The sequence below is a fragment of the Sorex fumeus genome, unplaced genomic scaffold (genome assembly GCF_029834395.1).
Source record: "Sorex fumeus unplaced genomic scaffold, SorFum_2.1 ptg000109l, whole genome shotgun sequence".
NCBI classification, from domain to species: Eukaryota; Metazoa; Chordata; class Mammalia; order Eulipotyphla; family Soricidae; genus Sorex; species Sorex fumeus.
In genome coordinates, this window is record NW_026606166.1 from 3,074,007 (window position 1) to 3,094,985 (window position 20,979).

Below are 20,979 nucleotides of genomic sequence, written 5' to 3' on the forward strand. Positions count from 1 at the left end.
AAAGGTTCTATATCAACATTGTCATATTATATAGACATTAGTCATACATAGCAATGTACATTTGAAATATGTGTCCTGAGATTGAAAACTTGATTTTAATTTCATTTAATTAGCTAAAATGTTACACTTAAATAGACATGTGTTGCTAGTATTGATCATTTTATACCACCTTGCCATAGAAAAGCAGCTACAGATTATAAATTTAATCAAGGATAGTCACAGTCACGGTCACAGTCCTCCCGTTGTTCATCGATTTGCTTGAGCGGGCCAGGTAACATCTCCTTCGTGTGACTTGTGTTACTGTGTTTGGCATATTGAGTACATCACGGGTAGCTTGCCAGGCTCTGCTGTGCCAGCGAGATACTCTCAGTAGCTTGCCGGGCTCTCCGAGAGGGGCGGAGGAATCGAACTCGGGTCATCCATGTTGACTACCTGCAAGGCAAACACCACCCGCTGTGCTATCGCTCCAGCCCAATCAAGGATAAGTGTTAAAATATTTTAATTAAATCAGGAAAATTATAGAGGGATAAAAATGAAGCCAAAATGGCAAAATTAGGACATTGAAAAGTTGTTAAGGGAGTAAGGTACTAACTTACAGGTTACCAACCTGTTTCAATCCAATGTACCATATATTTTTTCCTGACCACCCCCAGGAGGATCCCTGAGCACTTCTCGGTGTGTTCCTTAGAATATCCCCCAAATAGAGAGAAATTTCTGTCCTAAGACCAAACATTTTACTAACTGTAAAAAGGGTAACAACAGTGAAAGCCTTCCCTGTGAGAGTAGACATAGGAAAGAATGTCTACCTTTTTCATTGTTGCTCGGGAGACTTTTAGAAATCCTTGCTACAGGAATGAGGGAAGAAAAAAAAATTAAAGGCATCTAGATTAAAGATTTTCCTTGTCACTAACTGCAGATGCTATAATAATGTACAGAGAAAACCCTAATGGCTCACTTTAAAGACACAATTTAACAATAAATACATGTAGCAAGGTAACAGGCTACAAAGTCAATACACACCCCAAAAAACCCTGTTTGCATTTCCTGTGGAAATCACCGTGTAGAAAGAAAATAACTCAGAAAATAGCATTGATTGTACTTTCTAAATACATCTCAGGAATCAACAGAGTGTGAAAGGCTTATGTGCTGAAAATTCTCAAGCCACTATTTGAAGAAATAGAAGAGGACACCAGGAAATAGGTGTTCCTGGGTTGGAAGAATTATCATAATGAAAACAATCTACCAAAAGCCCATATAAACTCTATGCAATCTCCTATAAATCCCAATGACATTAGCCAAGGACTTATAGCACACCCTACTAAAATTTGTAAGTCACTGAAAAAACTGTAAAAATGTAAAAGCAATCCTATCAAACAAGAAAAAAGCTATTACATTTCCTGATTTCACATTGTACTGGAAGGTACAAAAACCAATGGTGGTTACCATTGGAATAAGTGCAGAACCTCAAGTCAATGAAAGAGTATTGAAAGTCCAGGAAAAGGAATGTTACTGAATAGAATGACTGGAGAGAGTAAATTGAAAAATCCAGTGCAATTTTTTATGGAATGTGGAAAGCGGGACAACACATTTCACAAAGAGTGTTGAGAACAGTAGATAGCACCAGTCAAATATTTAAGCGAGGACCATATCGCATACCATTCACAACCGTTTAATTCAAAGTGTATTAAAGACCTTGAGATAAGACCAGAATTCATGTAACATATTGAGAAAAACATAAAAATCTCCGGAGAGCCTTAGAGTTGTCTTCTAATAAGTTGTTTCTGGAGATAATAATAAGCATAAAAAATAAATACAAACAAAGGCAACTATACATCCAAAGTAAAAGGTTTTGACGGGCAAAAAGGAAGCAGGACTAAAATAAACAGACACCCTGCTAAGGTGGAGTATCCCTGTGCACACAGTATATCAGATCAAGGTCTCATACACCAGATATAGAAATAATTCACAAAGTTCTAAATTGAATGTCCATTAATCTAAAATGACGAGAATTGATACACAGAAACTTTCCCAAAAGTTATATGTGGATGGCTATTTAGTTAAACACAAATCGGATATGAATGGAAACCCACAAACTCATGAGGGACAGAATGATTTCTAGTCTAGCCCTTGCCCCATTGGTACTAGGCTAAGGCTCTTTCCAACTTCCATGATATTTCCTCCCGAACATTGCTGAGTCCTCTCATGGGAAGAGGCTTATTCTATTTTTCCCATATTAATGCTACTTGTATCTTTATACAGCACATTAAAAAAACCGAATCACCATGAAACAGAGCATTATAAAATTGTTCATGATTGCCTTCCTGTTGTACAATGTTCCAACACCATTCGTCCACCAGTACACAGCATCTTTTATAGTTATGGGCATCATTGACACTATTGTGGTCCCTGAATATGCATAGGAGCTGTGCCATTGACAGAGATTTCTTTGCTTCATGGGCTATTGTACTGCATATGGATCTAGCAGTACAAGAGACTAGAAGGCAGAGCAACAGGTACTTAACAACAATGACATGGTCTCATTTTAACTTTTAATGGGCCTCTCTTTTTCATTATAGTTATTTGTTATAGAGATAACATTGACGTATGGGACTGTGAATGTTTTTATCAAATCTTGTCTTTGTAACCTCCCTTTCTAGATGCTCTAGTCTGAATTGAAGAATACCCAGATCTGGGAGGGTTTGGACAGAAGTCAGAGTACAAAATAGGACATAATAGAACATTTTCCAGGTATTTGAAGAAGCTTCTCAAGAACTGACTAAGGACCAAGACTTGACCCTCCAGTTTTATTCTCTATCATTAGTACCTTTCGAGGTTATTACCTGAGCTCAACTTAATACATGCTCATTTCGGGGCATACCACATACCGGAATGTCTTATCTCCCCTGCCCTATATTCAGAAGTTGAAATTCTAACTGTGCAAAGTGACAGAAAGTGGGGCAACAAGAAATTTATTTAGGTCTGTCGTGAGATGAGAAAACTCACTGGAATTGAAAACTTATTATCTAAAGAGGCTCAAGAGAGATCGTGAGTCCTAATGATGACCAAGCATCTGATCCAGAGGTAAATCAAAAAAATGTAACCACACTTGTTCTTGGAGTTCTCAGCCTCTAGAAGTGCAGGAAACAAGATTCTGTTTTTAATCTCTTCGGCAAGTTGTGGGTTGCTAGAGTTGCTAGAAAGAACATAACAGAGTAATGTTATTAGTAACGTTTCAAAACTTTTATGGAAGTGGGTACTATTTTTTTAGTTCAATACTAATTTGGGTTGACAACATCTGAATAGTTTTAAAACAGAACATTAGACTTGAATCTGTAAGACTGGATTGCAAAATGATGTGTTTTGAGTGTTTTCTACATGTATAAACATGTTCTAGAAGGCCTTATGCAATTTCAATCATTTTAAGCTTCAGAATTATTCATGCCATGTAATAGTACAATTGTATATTTAAAGTTTATCTACTTATAATTATTATAATGCTCAAGTTTATGTTGTTTGTTGTATTTATTAGGGCTACATTCACTGGTGCTCCAAGTCTATTCGCATTCCTGTGCATGGGAGACATTTCCAGGGGGTGCTAAGGGATTATGCTGACACAGATATCAGATCAGATCTCCTACACGTAAAAAAAGGTGCTCAGGAACTGGAGTGATAGCACAGCAGGGAGGGCATTTGCCTTGCACGTGGCCAACCCGGGTTCTATTCCCAGCATCCCATATGGTCTCCCGAGCCCTGCCAGGAGATTCCTGAGTGCATGAGGCAGTAGTAATCGCTGAGCATTGTCGGGTGTGACCCAAGAAGCAAAAAAAAAAAAAATGTGGTCAACCTTGTCATGCCATCAGATTTATGAAATTTGGATTATAGTTTTAATTTTTTGTATGTACATTTTCTGATTCAAATGGGAACAAAACTGCATCAAATTTGCAAAACTTGTAAATAAATAGCACTGTAGCACTGTCCTCCCACTGTTTATCAAATTGCTTGAGCAGGCACCAGTAACATCTCCATTGTGAGACTTCATGTCACTGTTTTTGGCATATCAGTTATGCCACAGAGAGCTTGCCAGGCCCTGTCGTGCTGGCAGGATACTCTTGGTAGCATGCCGGGCTCTCCGAGAGGGATGGAGGAATCGAACCCGGGTCGAACGTATGCAAGGCAAACACCCTATCTGCTGTGAAATCGCTCCAGTCACAAACTAAAAAAGCCAAAATATTTTTAAAAGCCACCCAGAATAACTGACACAAACCACCATAAACTTCCCTGTATGCCTTAATTTACGCACACTTTAAAACATATTTCTCCTTTCTCTTCCTGTGGTGTACTGAGCAGAACATACAAGAAAATGGCAACGAAACAAAGAGCACCAAGGTGCACACTGAAGACTCTTCCCTCTCCAATGTCTCAGCTGCTGCTTCCACTAACTCTTTTACTGTAGCATGTACTTGCTACAGTCATGTGTAATACTTCCACCGGACTCTCTCATTAGTTATTTCCTTAACCAGTTTCCTTAAGGGAGTCAGTTAGGAATAATAACCTTATGGAAAAGACAAAGAAAAGAAAAGTCAAGAAAAAAACTATGAACTTCCACAAAATCATATTACTGCTGCAACAGATTAAAAAAAAAACAAAGAGAAGATAAATACAAAGGGACCAAAGTACAGAATGTGAAGATACTCATATATTTCAATAAACTAATCTCTTGAAATAGCCTATGAGGAACTGAAGTCAAACCCATAAAAAATGTGTAATTTTTTCTTACTTTTTACAATGTTTTGGTTTTGAGACTATACCCAACAGCGCACAGCACTTATTCCTGGCTCTGCACTTAGGGATTCCTCCTGGAAGTTACAGTGGACCACATGGGATGACAGGGATCGGCACTGGTTGGCGCCATACAAGGCAAATGCCTTCCCAACTGGCCTATGACTCTGGCCCCTGTGTTGTTGTTATCATTGTTGTTGTTACTATTTAATTAATGAATATTACCTGCAGGGGGAGAAAAAAATCTATTGGCCCAAGTTTAAATGTCTTCAATCTTTTTTGTCTTGGGGCCACACTCAGTGATGCTCAGAGGTTACCCCTGGTTCTGCACTTGGGAATTGCTTCTAGCAATATTCAGAGGAATATGGGGTGCCGGGAATTGAACACAAGTCAGTTGCAACAAGGCAAATTCCCAGCCCCAAATGTCTTAAATCTTTAGTGAGAAGAATAGAGCAAGTAATTGCTGTCTAGCTAAAGGCCTTGGTAACTTCCCTGGTTCATCTAACGTGAGCCCTCCCGAATTAAAGGTTAGGGCTCCCACCCAGCACATCTCTCTACAATACTGTCTCAACAATTCTTCCAAACAACTGGATAGAGGCTGGCTTCCGACATCATCTCAGGCTCATCTGCAATGTACAGGATGTCATGGATGCTAATAAAATGAGAACTTCCCTTTCGGTCTCAAAGTAGAAATAAGGAACTGCCCTTGTCACAGTCACAGTCCTCCCAGTATTCATTGATTTGCTGGAGCGGGCCCAGTAACATCTCCATCGTGAGACTTGCTGTCACTGAATTTGGCATATCGAATACGTCACGGGTAGCTTGCCAGCCTTTGCCTTGTGTGCGAGATACTCTCGGTAGCTTGCTGGTCTCTCCGAGAGGGGTGTAGGAATTGAACTCGGGTAGGCCATATTGGCCGTTGCAGGGCAAATGACTTACCCGCTGTGCTATTGCTCCAGCTCACTGCCCTTGTAAATAAAGGACATTAAGTTTGGCTCCTGAATTTGTGGAAAAATATAATGTGGGAAATTTTGAGTTGAGGATAGCCTAGGAATAAAAGTCTCTGGGATATAACTTCAATTTCAATGCTAACTTGAGTTGTTTAAAGGTCATGGGATTCCTGGGCCAGCAATCAAGATCTCTAGGAACAATGGAAAACCAGGTGGTATGTAGGTTTTAAGTGGAATGAATTGAACATTTGTTAAGGCCTCTCTGACAGAATGGCAGCAGGGGTGCAAAAAATTCTGAATGTAGGGAGGTCTGAAGGTGTGGGTAGAAGGGAGGGACTGATGCTGATGTCTATTTTACTGCCCCTCCTCCCATCATCAGGAGCTCTTTATGACAGAGCTACAGTTCTGTGATGCTCAATTGAGTCTGTCCACGAGAGCCCTCAGCACTCAGTTGCCTGAGGGCAGCAGTGTGATTAGAAGATGGAAAGTGTTACTGCTTGCTGGATGAGCTTCGGTCTCTCATCCAGTGTGATGGATGTCATCCTTGGCATCATGTGTGGAGTAGCGATCTTCCTTCTCTTACTCCCTTTCTTACCGAGTGAACCAGCCATACCACAATGTAGGAAGAACAGAAATGTCAGGAAGGTAAGTGAGGAAGCCTCAGTCAACAGCAATGAATTATGTCTTTTATTATTTACTTCCACTTTTTGAAAATGACCCAGAAATATTCCTTAGATAGAAAGTCTTGGTGTTGGGAGGGGAGTTACGTGGGGGAGGGGGAGAAGAAACATCATTCTCCTAGGTTTAAGCTGAACCAGGGGAAAGTTAGAATGGATCCATAGATTTCTGTCTGTAGATGTAGACCAGGTGTAGGCATGTTCAGGTACGGTAGAAGTGTCGAGGGCCAAGCCAGGAAGGTAGTGACCAAGTCAACCACTGATTACTGCAGTTTCTGCAGGAGGACGGGGCCCTTAGGTCTGCCTTACTGCCTCCTTCTTTTACTGTGGCTGGTGCCTCAGGGTCATGTTTTCCTGTGTCAGAGCTGGTCAAAGGGCAGTAATGAACCTCTACACAGTCTACAGGAATGTTCTGGCCTCAGCAAAGCAGGGTTCTGATATTTCAGACAGGCCTATATATCTAACAATATGGGTATTCACTGAGTAGAGTACAGTGATTTTTATTAATCCCCAGGATTTCCCCCAGAGGGACATAGTGTTAATTTCTTTTTAGGAAGATATTCCTAAATATTCACACATAGAAAAAAATCTTTTTTTAAAAAAAATTTTTGGGGGGTAACCACATCTGGCAATGCTCAGCGTTTACTCCTAGCTCTGAGCTTACCTTCAACCAGGCTGGTCACTGGGGACTTAATCCAGGTTGACCATGTGCAAAGCAAACTTCATAAATGCTGTACTATCTTTCTGACCAAGAAAACGCACCCGTTCCAGTCTTCAAACAAAAAATAGTTTACTTGCTTTAAGAAGACTAAAAGAGAAAAACATAAATCTTCACTCATGAGATTTAGTCAGATTGTTAAAGAACAGTAATGCAAAAACTTGCCTGGAGGAGAGTGAGATTGTGTCCTAGTGCTCTCTTATTTTCCTCATCTTTCAGCTTAAAAAAGAGCCTAAAGGGAGGAACAAGAAGGCGAAGAAAGCTGAGGCTCTGAATGGTAAGTTTCTGCTTTTCATCCCAAGATCCCTCGGAGGTAACCTCCATCTCTCCTGTTCTAATAGTCCCGCTCCTTGGTCTGAGGGTGTTGGGAAAGAACCCATCACTCAGTATCCAGGGAAGAAGATTAAATCAAGTATGTCTTGATTCTTAGGCAAGTGGTAGCCTGGGAATAAAGGAAGTGGTTTTTTGCCCAGTGGGATGTGTGGGTTGCAGTGGAATAATCATATTTGAATAGGGAGGCGAGAACTCTAGGTGCAACGGGAGGAGGGTGGCTGAACACAGCTGGTTCAACCTTACTCAGATTCCACTCAGATTGCCCTTTCTGTTTCATTAATTCTAAACATAATCTCCTTCGAGAGAAATTACATGCCTTCGGACACTGAATCTTGGGCTAAAAAACCTAATCCCTTGGGTCACCCCAGAGGGATGAGGTGGTGACATCCTGAAAGAGCTCTTGCCTCTTCCTTTTCTCACATGACTCCGTCCTCCCCTTTCCAGTTGACCTGAAAAAATTGGAGAGGACCTGGAACCTGACTGCACGTCCACAAAGGTAAAGCATCTCCCCTTCCCTTCTTGTGTTGTTGTTCATCCCAGGGCCTATGGTGTAACCCCATGGCTACTGGCCTGGGGCAGATCTAGGAGTGGATCGAGTCATATACCAAATGGGAAGATGCCCTTGGAGTGAAGATGTCAGATAAATGTGGGGGCAGTGGAGGGGCCCTGGGCTGCAGGTTCTCACGGCTGCTCACCCTTCGCCATCCTCCCTGACACCACACCCTTTGCCTCTTGTCTCCTGTAGCATGGAGTGGATGTGCCAGGCCAAGGGCAGCCATTGTCCAATTCCTGTTGAACACAAGCCTGGCGAGGAGTGCAAAGCAGTGTCTGCAGGAACTCAGAGTCTGTCACGACAGCACGTTCCTGCTCAATCTCCAGTGACACCCACAGCTCCTCTGACAGAGCACACTCTAAGGCACCTCTGTATCTTTCCAACAGGCCCCCAAACAGAGGTAGTCTCTCGTACTTCAGATCTATCTGAGAGGAACTCCGAGCTACCAACTGTGCTTCCACTGGGATGCCCTTCTTATCAACTCACATTCTCCCGCCCCCCAGTACACCTGCCTGATTCAGGGACCTCTCCTCCCACTCTCCTGGCTAGTCCTGCATCACAATGGGAGAGACCAACTCAGAGTCACTGGCACTCACCGGCACTTCCACTGGCCGCTGTGCCACAGAGTTCCTCCCTATATCCCCGTTGGCCAGCTTCTCAGCCCCAAATCATCTCAGGCATTGGACACTCAATCTGCCCAGTGTCGACCTTTTCCTCCTGCAAGGAAACAGCCCAAACCTTGTCCTTGTGCCTCTCCACACCTTCTCCCCAGGAGTCCCAGCATGAACATATTTCCAGTCCCTCCTCTGGCGGATTGTGCTGTGGAGGGCCCACAAACAGGGAGAAAGACTGTGAGAGTCTCTCATTAATCAAACCAGAGAACATGGGATCAAGATCAGAGCAAGACATCAACACTATCAGAGAAAATGGAACAAATTTAGAACCAACAATTCCAGACAACCACATATATTCTCTGGGGATGAAGACCCAAGCTGCATCTCCATCCTGGAGCACCACAGGCCAGTCAGAACAGATTCCCAGCTCTCAACTACGCCCAGACCCCAAGGACATGGGTAACAATGTGTATCACGAATGTGTGTCACAGTTTTTCTGGGGTCTTCCCTCTCTGCACAGTGAATCGCTAGTGGGTACTGCCTGGCTCTCCAAGAACTCTTCAGGATTGCATTCATCCTCTCTCCTCTTTAATGGCATATTGGGTACCTCCCCAGGGAAAATGCATCCAAAAATCTCCCCACTATTTTCCCAGGCAAAACCACGATCCCCTCTAAGGGGTCATACACAACACTTAAGTGGACACCTAAGTGAGTGCCAGCCTCCTCCTTTAGTTCAGATTAAGGCCAAACCTACTCTCCAAAACATACCACCACTTTCTTTACTCCAGAAAACAGATTGTGAAAGTGCTGTTTCTTTAGCAGAACATAAAGAAAAATTCCTCACTCAATTCGGTAGTCCACAGCCAAAATGGTCCTTGTTTCAGGAGTCGGAAAGTGGGTGGAGTTTGTCTCCTGCAGCAGAAAGATCTCAGCAAATTTTTAGTGTCTGCAGTTCCAGCTCTCCTGAGGATAATTTGGTGTCCTCTATTCTTCCCGGATATTTTCCGGTCAGTTCTGAACTCCGGCAGCAGCTGGAGAAACACCTGCAGAAGTGGATCATCCAACACCAGTGGGAAGTGTCCCACAAGATCCAAGACAGTCTCGAACTGAAACAGCAGCAGGGAACTAGAGACTCGACAGGCCAGGTGGAGGGTAAGGCTGGCAACTCAAAAGCCTCTGCACTGACTGGTGAAAACAGCAACAGTGCACAGCACAGCAAGTATCTGGCCCAGGGTCCTGGGTCTAAAGACTCAGGAAGTTCCCCAGAGAAGACTTTGGTGGCAAAATGTGAGGATTCAGACTCTGACTCAGGTCTCTCCAGCAGTGAATCTGAACGTGACATATCAAGGACCTTAAATGCGAACATAGAGCGAACTCTGAGAAACCATTTGGTCAGGAAGTTTGGCAAGATCTATGAAGATTTAATCCCCGTCGGAGTGCCTCAATCCTGCCTTGCAGTGAGTGATGCTGGCTGGATTCCTGGCAGCCACTTGAAAAGGAAGAACGCCCAAATCTTTACACAGTGTGAAAACTGTAGAAATACTTCTGAGAGAGCTGAGTTCCTGGACTCATTAACACGATTGCTCCTAGAAGAACATATTATTAGGTCTTGGGTCAAACACAGGTGGAGGCTACCACACAAGCTAATCAAAGCCATCAATCTTTTTCGCTTACAGAAGGGTCAACCTTCACACAACCTGAACTTTGCATCTCCCCACTCAACCCCTTGTGCCTCTGGGACACACTCAAGGGTCAAGTGTGTGAACTTTCAGGGAGAATTTCCACAGAACCAGGTAAGAGAGGAGCTAAAACATAAAGAAGTTTCTAGTCCAGAGAGGCCAGCCCAGGCACCCTCTCCTGTGTCTGAGAAAATCCAGAAGGAGTGCAGAGAGCGCTCATTTGCTGGCAACCATGGCTCCACGGGGATATCTTTGTCTGGGTCCACTAAAGATAGGCCGCCAACTGATTCCTTCCCATCCAGCCTCAGGGCCAGACACTGGCAGAGTGGTTCTGTAGGTAGCGCTGAGAGGGAAAGCTCAGAGTCGAGTCCAAGTTCCAGGAATGGATCCAGGTTGGAGAGCAGCAATTGGGTGTCACGGGATCCTTGCCATAGGGAACAAACCATGGCGATGAAGTTAGAAACTTTGAGAGCCGAAGAGACGATAGGGACAGTCGAGGACAAGGACAAGGAGTCTCAATCGCAGACTAAAGCCACACTGGAATCGTGTCTGCAAAAAACAACCAATATTACAAATATGCCCAAGAGGGTTAATGAATATTCACAAACAAGTCCAGACCCATTATTCCCTGAATCATCAATTTTCCAGCATCCTGAAGGTCCATGCCTTCCCACAGGTGCCACAAGTGTGCTCAAACATCCCAAACAGGTTCTCCAGAGAGCACAGGATTTGCCTTCTTGTTCTCCTCACTACCACATCACAAGAAACCCTACTGGAGACCCGTTAGCTCGCCCATTTCTCGGTGTCTTAAAAAGAGACCAAAGGAACACACTAGGACATAGGAGCCCCGGTAATTTCACATGTCAATGTAAATATCCCAGCCCCCTAAATGAAAAAAGGTTCGAAGAACCAAAGACCCCTCAAGTGAGACAAAGGATACCAAAATTTCCAATTAAGGAGGCAACAGGGAAATCTCTTGAGAGCAAATGCTTACAAAAAGAAGTTCAGCCACAAAATTCTTTCTTAAAAATCAAGTTATTTTTTGAAGGCCTTTTTAAAAATAAGAAAGGCAAGCACCAGGATCCTCTACAAAAATGTCAACCTGCATTAGGCTCTGCCAACTGGCAACGATCATGCCAAAGCAGGCGGATGATGGATAATCAGATACCCGAGGCCAAGGCACTAATGTCAGCTGTGGGACAGATACTCGAGGAGAAAGTAGCACATATGGATAATTTAAATGAGCACAAGCAACTAATAGACTACAAAGCTTATAGGGCTTCACATTCTCACAGGACCCGATTCAACCAAGGTAGCCCAAAGCCGAAAACAGGAGACCGAGAGCACATTAAAAAAGTAAATTTTATAAACGGAAAAGAAAGGATAAATTGCAAGGCCCCTATCCTCAAGACGACTGTGCCCACAGCTCATCCCTGTGCACTTGAACCAAGAGTCCCTGGGGCCCAGAGACACTATCAGCACTGCCCAAGGCACTGTTTCACAAGGAGTGGTCTCTTGTCTGGGAAACATTAAAATAGTTTCCTTATATGGAAAGTAGAGGAAATGAAGGTTTTTGACTAGAACTTTGATGCATATTAGAATATAATATTCTGTCATTATGCAAAGTCTGTGCTGTGAGTTATTATGGGGTTTCTATCTCTCATTTCTGTATGTACTTTGACTCCCTGAAAAAGTGGGAATGGGGAGAAGTTGGCAGTGGTTTTGTGAGTTAGATCTTTGTTCCAAATACTACTTGTCATAATATTATAATTACACAAGAGCAAAAAATCATTTTTAACAAACTAATGTCTGAATGTCCCATCACAGGGTCTGGCTTTCGTCAGCCTTCTTAATTTGAAAGTTAGTCAACTTTTGAGGGCAGGTTTGCGAAGGTAGGACAAGGCTAGACACTGTCCTGTTCAAGCTCAGGAAGCATCCGGGCCATCTGTGCCACACCCCTACAGCAATGGATGAAAGTTTGGGAGTGATGGGTCCTGGCTCCACAGTTGAGAAGAAGATATTTTGCCCTTGGAAACGCTGATTAGAATAGATGCTATCTGCCCTTAAGGATATGTCTTCTTTCTCCAAGGAGTAAATTTATTAAATGGCCATTACAACCAGTTTTCTTTCTGACATGTTGATGTTCCCCAAACTTGACCTCTCCCTTTTCCAATCTTGAGGATATCAGCAAAGATGAGTAAATGAGGGATATTTAGGGAGGTGGGAAACAGGTGGATTTTTTTTGTAGGAGTACTGCTATTTTTTCAGCCACTGATTAGCTGATTGAATTGGGCATGAAATCCACCATAATTTATTATTTTTTCTTTTTATATTTATTTATTGAATCACTGTGGGAAAAGTTACTAAGCTTTCAGGTTTAATTCTTGGTCATACAATAATCAAACATCTTTTCCCTCACCAGTACTCATTTTTCACCACCAAGAACCCCAGTATACCCCCTCCTCCTGCCTCTCCAAATGCCTGTGAGGCAGATGATTTCTACTTAACACTTCTCTATATTGATTACATTCATTATTTTGACAAAAGATGCACCATTATTGCTTAGAATTTCCCCCCAATCAATCCTAATTGCTAAAAAGGTATTGTGAAATATTTTGTTTTTCTATAGCTGGTTATGAGAATCATATGTCATGCGGCCACGATTTTGGATTTCTGCAAAGAGCCAGATAATTACGAGATTGGTTTTTGTGTGCCTGGTGTTATGGCCACCTTGCTGCTAGACAAAAGGTTAAGTCCTTTTGCCTCTGGAGCCATGGCTGTGCCAGAGAGCCACTTGTGGGGGGCAACTCTTAACCTCGGTAGGGCGTGAAGGACGAGCTGGTACTGTCCCCCTTCCCATGAGACTGTAGTTTCCTCTTCACCAACGGTTCATACCTGGCTTTCCAATAAGCTCTAGGGTGGCTGCTACCTTCATGCCAGGGGGGGAAAAGGCAGAAGGGAGCAACACCCTTTCCCTCCCGGGGAGGCATGGCACCGAAGTTTAACTCATGGTCCATTCACTTTTCTGCCACAAGCTGCTGGGTTCTAGATTAAGTCCTTTTGCCTCTGGACCCATGGCCATGCCAGAGAGACGCTTCTGGTGGGCAACTTGTGACCTCGGTAGGGTGTGAAGCATGAGCCCGTACCGCCCTCCTTCCCATGAGACTGCCCTTTCCATGATACTGCAGTTGCCCCTTCACTGCCGGCTCATACCTGGTTTCCCAATAAGCTCTGAGCCGGCGGCCATCTTGTATGCAGTCCAGATGCATTTCTACTAAAAGCCACTGGGTTTCAAGATTTGTTTCAAGATTTGAGTCTCCTGTATCATGGCTATTAATCAGCTTGATCAGGAGAGAGAGAGGCCGTTTGGAGGCGGCGACTCAGGGTCATGTTGGGATGGGGAGAAAGAGTCGGCTCCACCCCCCATGTAGTGAGGCCCCGTGGGTCTCGTCACTGCAGGCTCAAACCTGACTGTCCAGTGGTGGTGGTCACCAGGCCGCCAGGGGAAACACGCCAAGGCACAAAACCTTTTCCCATCTGGAATTGCCTGGCACCAGTAACCTACTGCAGGAACAGGATGCATTTCTGCCTAAAGCCTTAGGTTCTGAGACTCGTTTCTGAGACTCTGGGATCATGGCCATTAAGCAGTTCTATCGGGAACTAGAGAGGCGATGCCTCCAATTATATAGCTGAGCCGGAGGTGGTTTGTGGGTGTGTCTCCCACATACCCAACTTTTGGCCGTTTACTTTATTAGTGGTTTACTTTCTTGATCTCCACCCAGATCCTACAAATTCCAGTAGGCGAGGGTCACACCCACCAACTGGCCCCCTGGTGACGTGTAATCCCATCAACGGCCAAAACTCAGAGACTATAAAACCCAGCTCCCGGAAGAGAACAGCGCAGTCTCCTGCCCTTGCGACTGGCTGTCCTCACCGGGGTTTCTTGGAGGGCAGTGGGTTGAGTTTTCCTGCCTGCCCCGACCAGGGCTCCGGCAGCCGAAGACCTCCAGAACCAGCCACCACCATGCTGAGACCACTCTCCACACACATGAAGGTACCAGCAGAGGAACAAAGGCATGCGGATCCCGGGCTGAGATCTCCAAGCCTACTCAGATCGGGGCTGAGCATCCTCCAACCAGATCCTCCAAATTCCAGTAGGTGGGGGGTCACACCCACCACCTAGCCCCCTGGTGCCGTGTAATCCCATCAATGGCCAAGACTCAGAGACTAGAAAACCCAGCTCCCGGAAGCGCGGCCGCATTCGTGGCCTCACGGCATCTTATCATCTCATTCCTACTTCGGACAAACTGGCAGGCTACCGAATGTAACCTGCCCACATGGCAGAGTCTGGCAAACTCCCCGTGGCGTACCCAATATGCCAAATACCAGTAACAATGAAGGGTCTCATTCTCCTAACTCTGAAAGAGCCTTGAATATGGCACGATTTAAAAATCTCAGGGCTAGGACGAAGGAGATGTTACTGGGGCCTGCTTGAGGTAATTGACGAATAACAGGATGGTTGTGATGTGATTGATAGTGACTTTCTTGGTAAACTTTGCCCCAAGTTTTTGGGGTCTGGCCAAAGGCACAGCACCAATTTTGGGGTATCTTAAAATCTGACATTGCCATCAGGCTGCTGATGCACTCAGCTCACAGGTACAGATTGACCTGCTGGTGGCACCATATGCCCGACAGGTGGATTCTTTAAGCCCCATGCCAAGTAAACTATCTGTTCACAAATTTCCAAGTATTCAATCTATGTTTATCCCAGAGAAGAAATCTGAGTAGGTGGGACAGGAACATGACACTATGCCCTGTTATATCTTTTGTTCGGTTGCTCTAAACCTTGGTGAAGTGGCAGTCAAAAGTGGATTCAGGGAAGGAAAGAAAGTGCCCATAAATGATGCAATTTACAAGGCACCCCCCACATGCCCCATTACCATCCTCAGCCTAGAAGGGAGGAGTTTGGGAGCTCTTAGGTCACTGGAATTACACTTGGCTTGTCTTACAAGCTCCCAAATCAGACTGAAGCCTTATGTTGTGCTTGACTAGAAGAAATTCAAGAATATAAGGCAAGAAAATCTGCATTTAATTAGCTTGCACATTTATATCTCCAGTTGGATAATGGATGAACATAGACGAAAAAGTCTGGGCTAGGGCATTCAATATGTGATCCCCAGTCTGAAAACTAACATCAGCATGACTCAAGGACATGCCTCAAGGGAGAGGTAGAGGCTTTCAAAGGTTGACTCATTGGTGTTGGTTCATATCAGTCTTGCCTAACAAATATTTGGTGCTGCTGACATCGGGCAGAAGAGACTGTTAAATTTGCAGTTTATTCTGGAGTCCGGCTGAAATTGTTTCAATTTTAATTAGTTTCTTGTGTCCTATCTTCTGAATGAACTGAGTTTCTCAATAACAAAATATTCAAAATATTGAATTTATTGTATCACTGTTAATTCAAAAGTTCCAATTCTGGCTAGAAAAGCATGGCGTAATTGGAGCCGAGGCAGTCACAACTAACTTGGAGCCTTTATTATAAAGTTCTTATTAAAAGTGATTTCACAAAACTAACATACCCAATAGGCTGTGGCCTATTGGGTATGTAAGCTGTATGTGTATATATCTATATAGCACATATTACATCTGTATCAACCGAGATTTCTGATCATTTCATTTGCGGGAGATCTATCTCAAGAGAAATTTGACATATTCCTACAAACAGAGCTCCTTTGTTCATTTAATCACTTTCTCAAAGTCACAACTCGTTTGGAAGTAGGGTCAGGCAATAAAATAGGCATGAGATGGTTAGTTTACCAGCAACCTGACTGACAGACTGAAAAGTGGTCACTGTTTTTTTTCAGTGAGTACAAAAATGACTTAAGTTGATTGTTTTGTCAAGTTTCCCTTTCCCTTTCTTTGGCTTTAAATAAGATAGATTCATTAGCCAATTCATCATTTCCATGGCTGGAGGCTGTTCTGGAATGGGATTCTTAACAGTAAGGGTAAGTACTATTGTAGACAACAATTTCCATTCATTAACCTTTTATTATACACATGTGCCTATTATCACATGTTAAACTATTACCAGATACTGATGACCAAGTTTTAAGTTTTGCACCGCTTTTGATTTTCTACCCTTCCACTTCACTAAACAAGTTTGTGTTTTAGAGTTTTTTTTAAATTGTAAAGCATTTTATTATTAACAATTATTATAAATAATATTATTTCAGTTATCACAAATAAACTTTTTGGTGCAAACGAGAGGAATATTTGAATGCTTTTCATCTATTTCCAAAACTCTCCAAATTCCTCTTATAATATCAGTATCATCAAATTTGTAACCTAAACAAAGTTCTTTAGGAACACACACATAAAATACTACCCCGGTAACTGCACTAGATTCCTGGCAAAACCTCTGTTGGGAGGTTCAGCAGTGAGCACAGATATTTAACTTGAAAACACCTTTTCCTCATCTTCCAGGTTTGGGAATGACATCACATCAAGTATGGAAAATAACTCTTCCATAAGAATACCTAAATTCACTACAGGATTTCTTCTGAGAGTCAGAAAAATCCATTAGTTTAGTTCCTTCTGTCAGGATTCCGTGTCAGTCTCGACCTCTTCATCCTTGTCCTGGAGCTTCGCATTTGCCAGGTTGTCCTCATTTATAGCTTCACTGTCTGCCAGGTAAATAGGTGGGAACGGATTCTCCACTACTGGAAGGTGTTATACTGCCAAAATTCTCCCTTGAGCTGGCCTGGCGAGGTCCCCAGTCCTCCCCCGGGTCCTGGCGGCCCACCGGGGGTCCAGATCTCGGCGCTCAGCATCCACCCTCCCCCTCCCTTCCCCCTGCCACCCGGGTCCTCCGGCTCCCTGCCCTCTCGGCGCTTGCTGAGCAACGCTAAGGGCTCGGGCACGGCCCCCCCTTGATTTTGCACTTTAGGGGCAGCTCCGGGTTGCCGCGGGGCTGCCCGGAAGATGAGCCCCCCGGAGGCAGGATCCAGGGCAGAGGAGCCCCCCGGAGGCAGGATCCAGGGCGGAGGAGGCGGCGGCGGCGGCGGCGACTCCTCCAGCAATGCCACACCGGCTACGGCATCACCCGCGTAGCGTTAAGCTACATTAAGGGCAAGAGCAAGTCTCAAGCCCTAGGGCTGGTGGAATTGTGGCCAGCGTCCCCCAACAGGAGGAAAGCGGCCTGAGAGTTCCCGGTGACCCCCCTGGCAGTTCAACGGACATGCTTGGCGTACAGTCTTTTGCCATCTGCTTACTAAGAGCGGTATTGCTACTAAAGAATATTATTAATAGCTTGCGGCTAGTGAGTTAATGTCTTCTCCATTGCTGCTGTTAGTAACAAACTAGGCTATGAGGAAGTACGCTGATATTGGAGAGATAGGAGTCATTGTGAAAGTAGACCATTGAAACTAAGGATACAATGCTTGGCCTCATTTTATACATTTATTGGGAACATTCAAGACATTAATATTTTTCAACTTATTAAGCTGACCATTGTCCCTTCTAACTGGCCTACGTGCCCCTACATGTCTCAGAACGAAAAACATGGGACCATTGCAAAACCCATGCTCCCATTCCCTTGTGTGCTTTACAGTTCATTAACGTAAGACGAACTGCAGGGTTGCGATAGCCTAGGACCCCTTTGTTTGGTGATGATCAATTGACATTTGGATTCAAAAACAGAGCACGTCCCCGGGGGTCTGATGCAATGTATGCTTTGTCAGATGGATTTAAGAAGGAAGCCTTTGGATTGAATAAACTGCAGCAGCTGCAGCACTTAACCTCTCTTGTGTTGGTGTCTGTCTGTCCAATGCGCCGACTTCTCTGCTTTCCTGTATACCTTTGCCGGGTCCTCCCCAGATTGAAGACTCAAGCGGCTGAGTGGTCTGCAGCACAGCAAGTCACAGAGTAGGAGCCACTTCCAGGGCACGTGGAACGGCAGCGACTCTGCTGCAAGCCGCTTGGCCATGTGCCCCGGAGGCAAGGAGGGAACCCGCCCAGCGCGGGTGGCCGAGCCACAAGAGATGTGGGAGCGGAGGGCGAGGCGCGAGGGGGGCGGCCAGGACACGAGTGGCCCCGTGGGCGGCTTCAGAGGCCCGGACGGGCCCCGGGGCAGGGCGGCCAAGGTGCAGCCGGATGATGGTGAGCAACCTGGAAGTCCTGTTTTAAAGTTTTTTCAGTAAGCTGTCAGGTCATCAGCAAATAGTGGTAGTTTGGTTTTCAGTGTGGATGCAGATTAATACCCCTTCTACTGCCTAATTGCTATGACTTCTGGGACAATATTGAATACCGATAGTGAGAGTAGGAAACTCATGTCTCTGATTCCAGGAGAAAGCCCTGAGCATTACTGGGTGTGGCTTAGTAACCCTTTCCCACAAAAGGACAAGCTTTTGAATTTTTAAATATCCTCTAGTTCCTCCAATCTGCAACTACCCATAACTAGACTTCAGGTCCAGGAATGTTTATATATTTATCTTATTGGGGACTTCAGGTCCCCAATAAGATAAATATATAAAGTATCCCACATCTCAATTCTATCTGTAGATCCAATGCATTTTCACTTAAAATATTCACAATGTCTAATGTTTTTACTGCCAACTAAATATATAGATTCCTCTACTTACAAAGTATCTGAAGAAGAATGGTAATGTGCACATTGGAGTGTGTGCCTTACTCCCAACCAGGGCTAGGAAAAATTGAATCATCGAAGCAACATGGTGTAGGTGCTGTAAGAAAAAATAGAAAATATAAAAGCAGTAGAAAAATATACTTTTCCCTTATAGACAAATTCGTTGTTGGTTTGGTTTATTTTTTCAGGTACTTCCTGCGAAATCCAGGGCTATTCATGGCTCTGCATTCAGGATTCACTGGGAAGAGACTCGGGACCAGGTGGGAATTGAATCTGTGTCAGAGACAGGGAAAACCAAGCACTCTGACCTCTGCACTATCTCTTCTGCCCCAGTTTCACTATCTTATTTAACTTACCTGGGAGATGGCTGCCACAATCCCTCCTTGTTATAGCTCAAGCTGTCCGTAATGTTACCACAGTTTGAATCCAATTCTGAGTTCAGGCAGATGCAGTGGATCATCCCTTTGACCTTGGAGTTCTTCAGTGTGTTACAGCTCCTAGTTAGGAGCTCAAATTGGTACACACACACACACACACACACACACCACTAGTGTCCAGTCTCTGGCACTCCCTTACACAGTGTCTGGGTTTATAAAATTCTGTCTCCTCACCCTCGCTTGTTTCTGCTCTTTTGACTCCTTTCTGCCAATCTGGGCACCTGTGTTCAGAGCTTCAGAACCAACAGAAACTCCCAACTGCCACAACTGTCACTCTTCCCTTTGGTGCCCCCTCAGCTATTTCTGCCATTTGATTTGTTGGTGGGACTGGTCAGGTACTACCCAGCTCCTCCTTATGTCCTCCAGACTTGGACATTAATAATTGCTTCCTCCTTATCTGCTCCCTGTCTCATAGTTTCTGCCTCATTTTTCACCTCCCCTCTTATTTCCTCTGTACTGTTTGTGTAAACACAGAAGGATAGCATTAATGCGTGCCTGATGTTTGATAGAACCAACATTATGACATGCCTTCAAGTACCCCATTATGTCTTCCTTCTCCTTAATGGGAAGTAGGATGGCCTGGCAATCCTCATTAGCATTTTCAAAGGCCGATTGTTTAGTCAAATGATCCTGGGTTTCCTTGCCATGAACTTGCTTTTCAATGGCTTCCATCAACCTCCATATGAAGTCTGCATAAGGTTCTGAGGCACCCTAAATAATCTTTGTACAGTTTCCCTTTAATTCAGCATCTGCATCAATCCTCTCCCAGGCCCAGAGGATGGTGTCACGGACATGAGCAAAAATAGCACAAGACAAGGTGACTTGCTTTTTAGGGTCGTGCCATTTCCTTTCACCTATTAACATCTCATAAACCAATCTAATCCCTGAAATTTTCTGTCCAGCATGGCCTAGGCCCTGAAGTTTTGCCTTGGTCTCATCACTGAACCACATCCTCCACTGCATGTACTGAGAACGTCTAAGCACGTCTTAGCAACCACGTGAAAATCTTGAGTTACCCAATGAGCCTTTTTACTCTAGCCTGTAAGACACTCTCTACAGTACGGAGATGTGGGTCCATATGAGGCACAGGCCTTTTTGAAATTACTGAGTGAATCCATCTTAACTCTTCATAAGATGGAGACTGATTCTCCTCCAGCTGGACGGGTAAAAAAGAGATGGAGTTCATGGGGTCTGGGTGGTATTGACCACTTACAGTCAAGAGGTTTCAGCTGTAATCTTCTATTGGGAGCTTGTTCCGAGCAGCCTGGAGGCTGCTTGGCTGAGGAGTGGCAGCTCCTGTGAGAGGCCTTCTGTACTAAGCCAATCTCAGACTCAGAATCTGAGGAACTGGTAGTTGGCTCATCATATGCATCACTTTCCTCTGACGCACTGGAAGTGGAGTCATACAGAGGAGGTGGAGGTCTCTCTCGCTTGACGTCATTAGGGAACATTAATTCATCAGTGGCAGAGAGATTTTTGATCTGAGAGCATGTTTCTATTGGAAATTCCTTTAGCTGCTTTTGGGGCTTGGGTACCGGACTATTCAAGCTTTGAGTATCTAGCTTCTTTCTAGGCTTGGATATGGGAAGAGCCAA

General features: G+C 44.3%; 1 pseudogene; it reads right to left on the reverse strand.

The window, feature by feature from the left end:
- Positions 1 to 16,900: 16,900 nt before the first annotated feature.
- LOC130042744 (uncharacterized protein C9orf40-like) lies at positions 16,901 to 18,287 on the reverse strand (annotated as a pseudogene).
- Between the last annotated feature and the right edge of the window lie 2,692 nt (positions 18,288 to 20,979).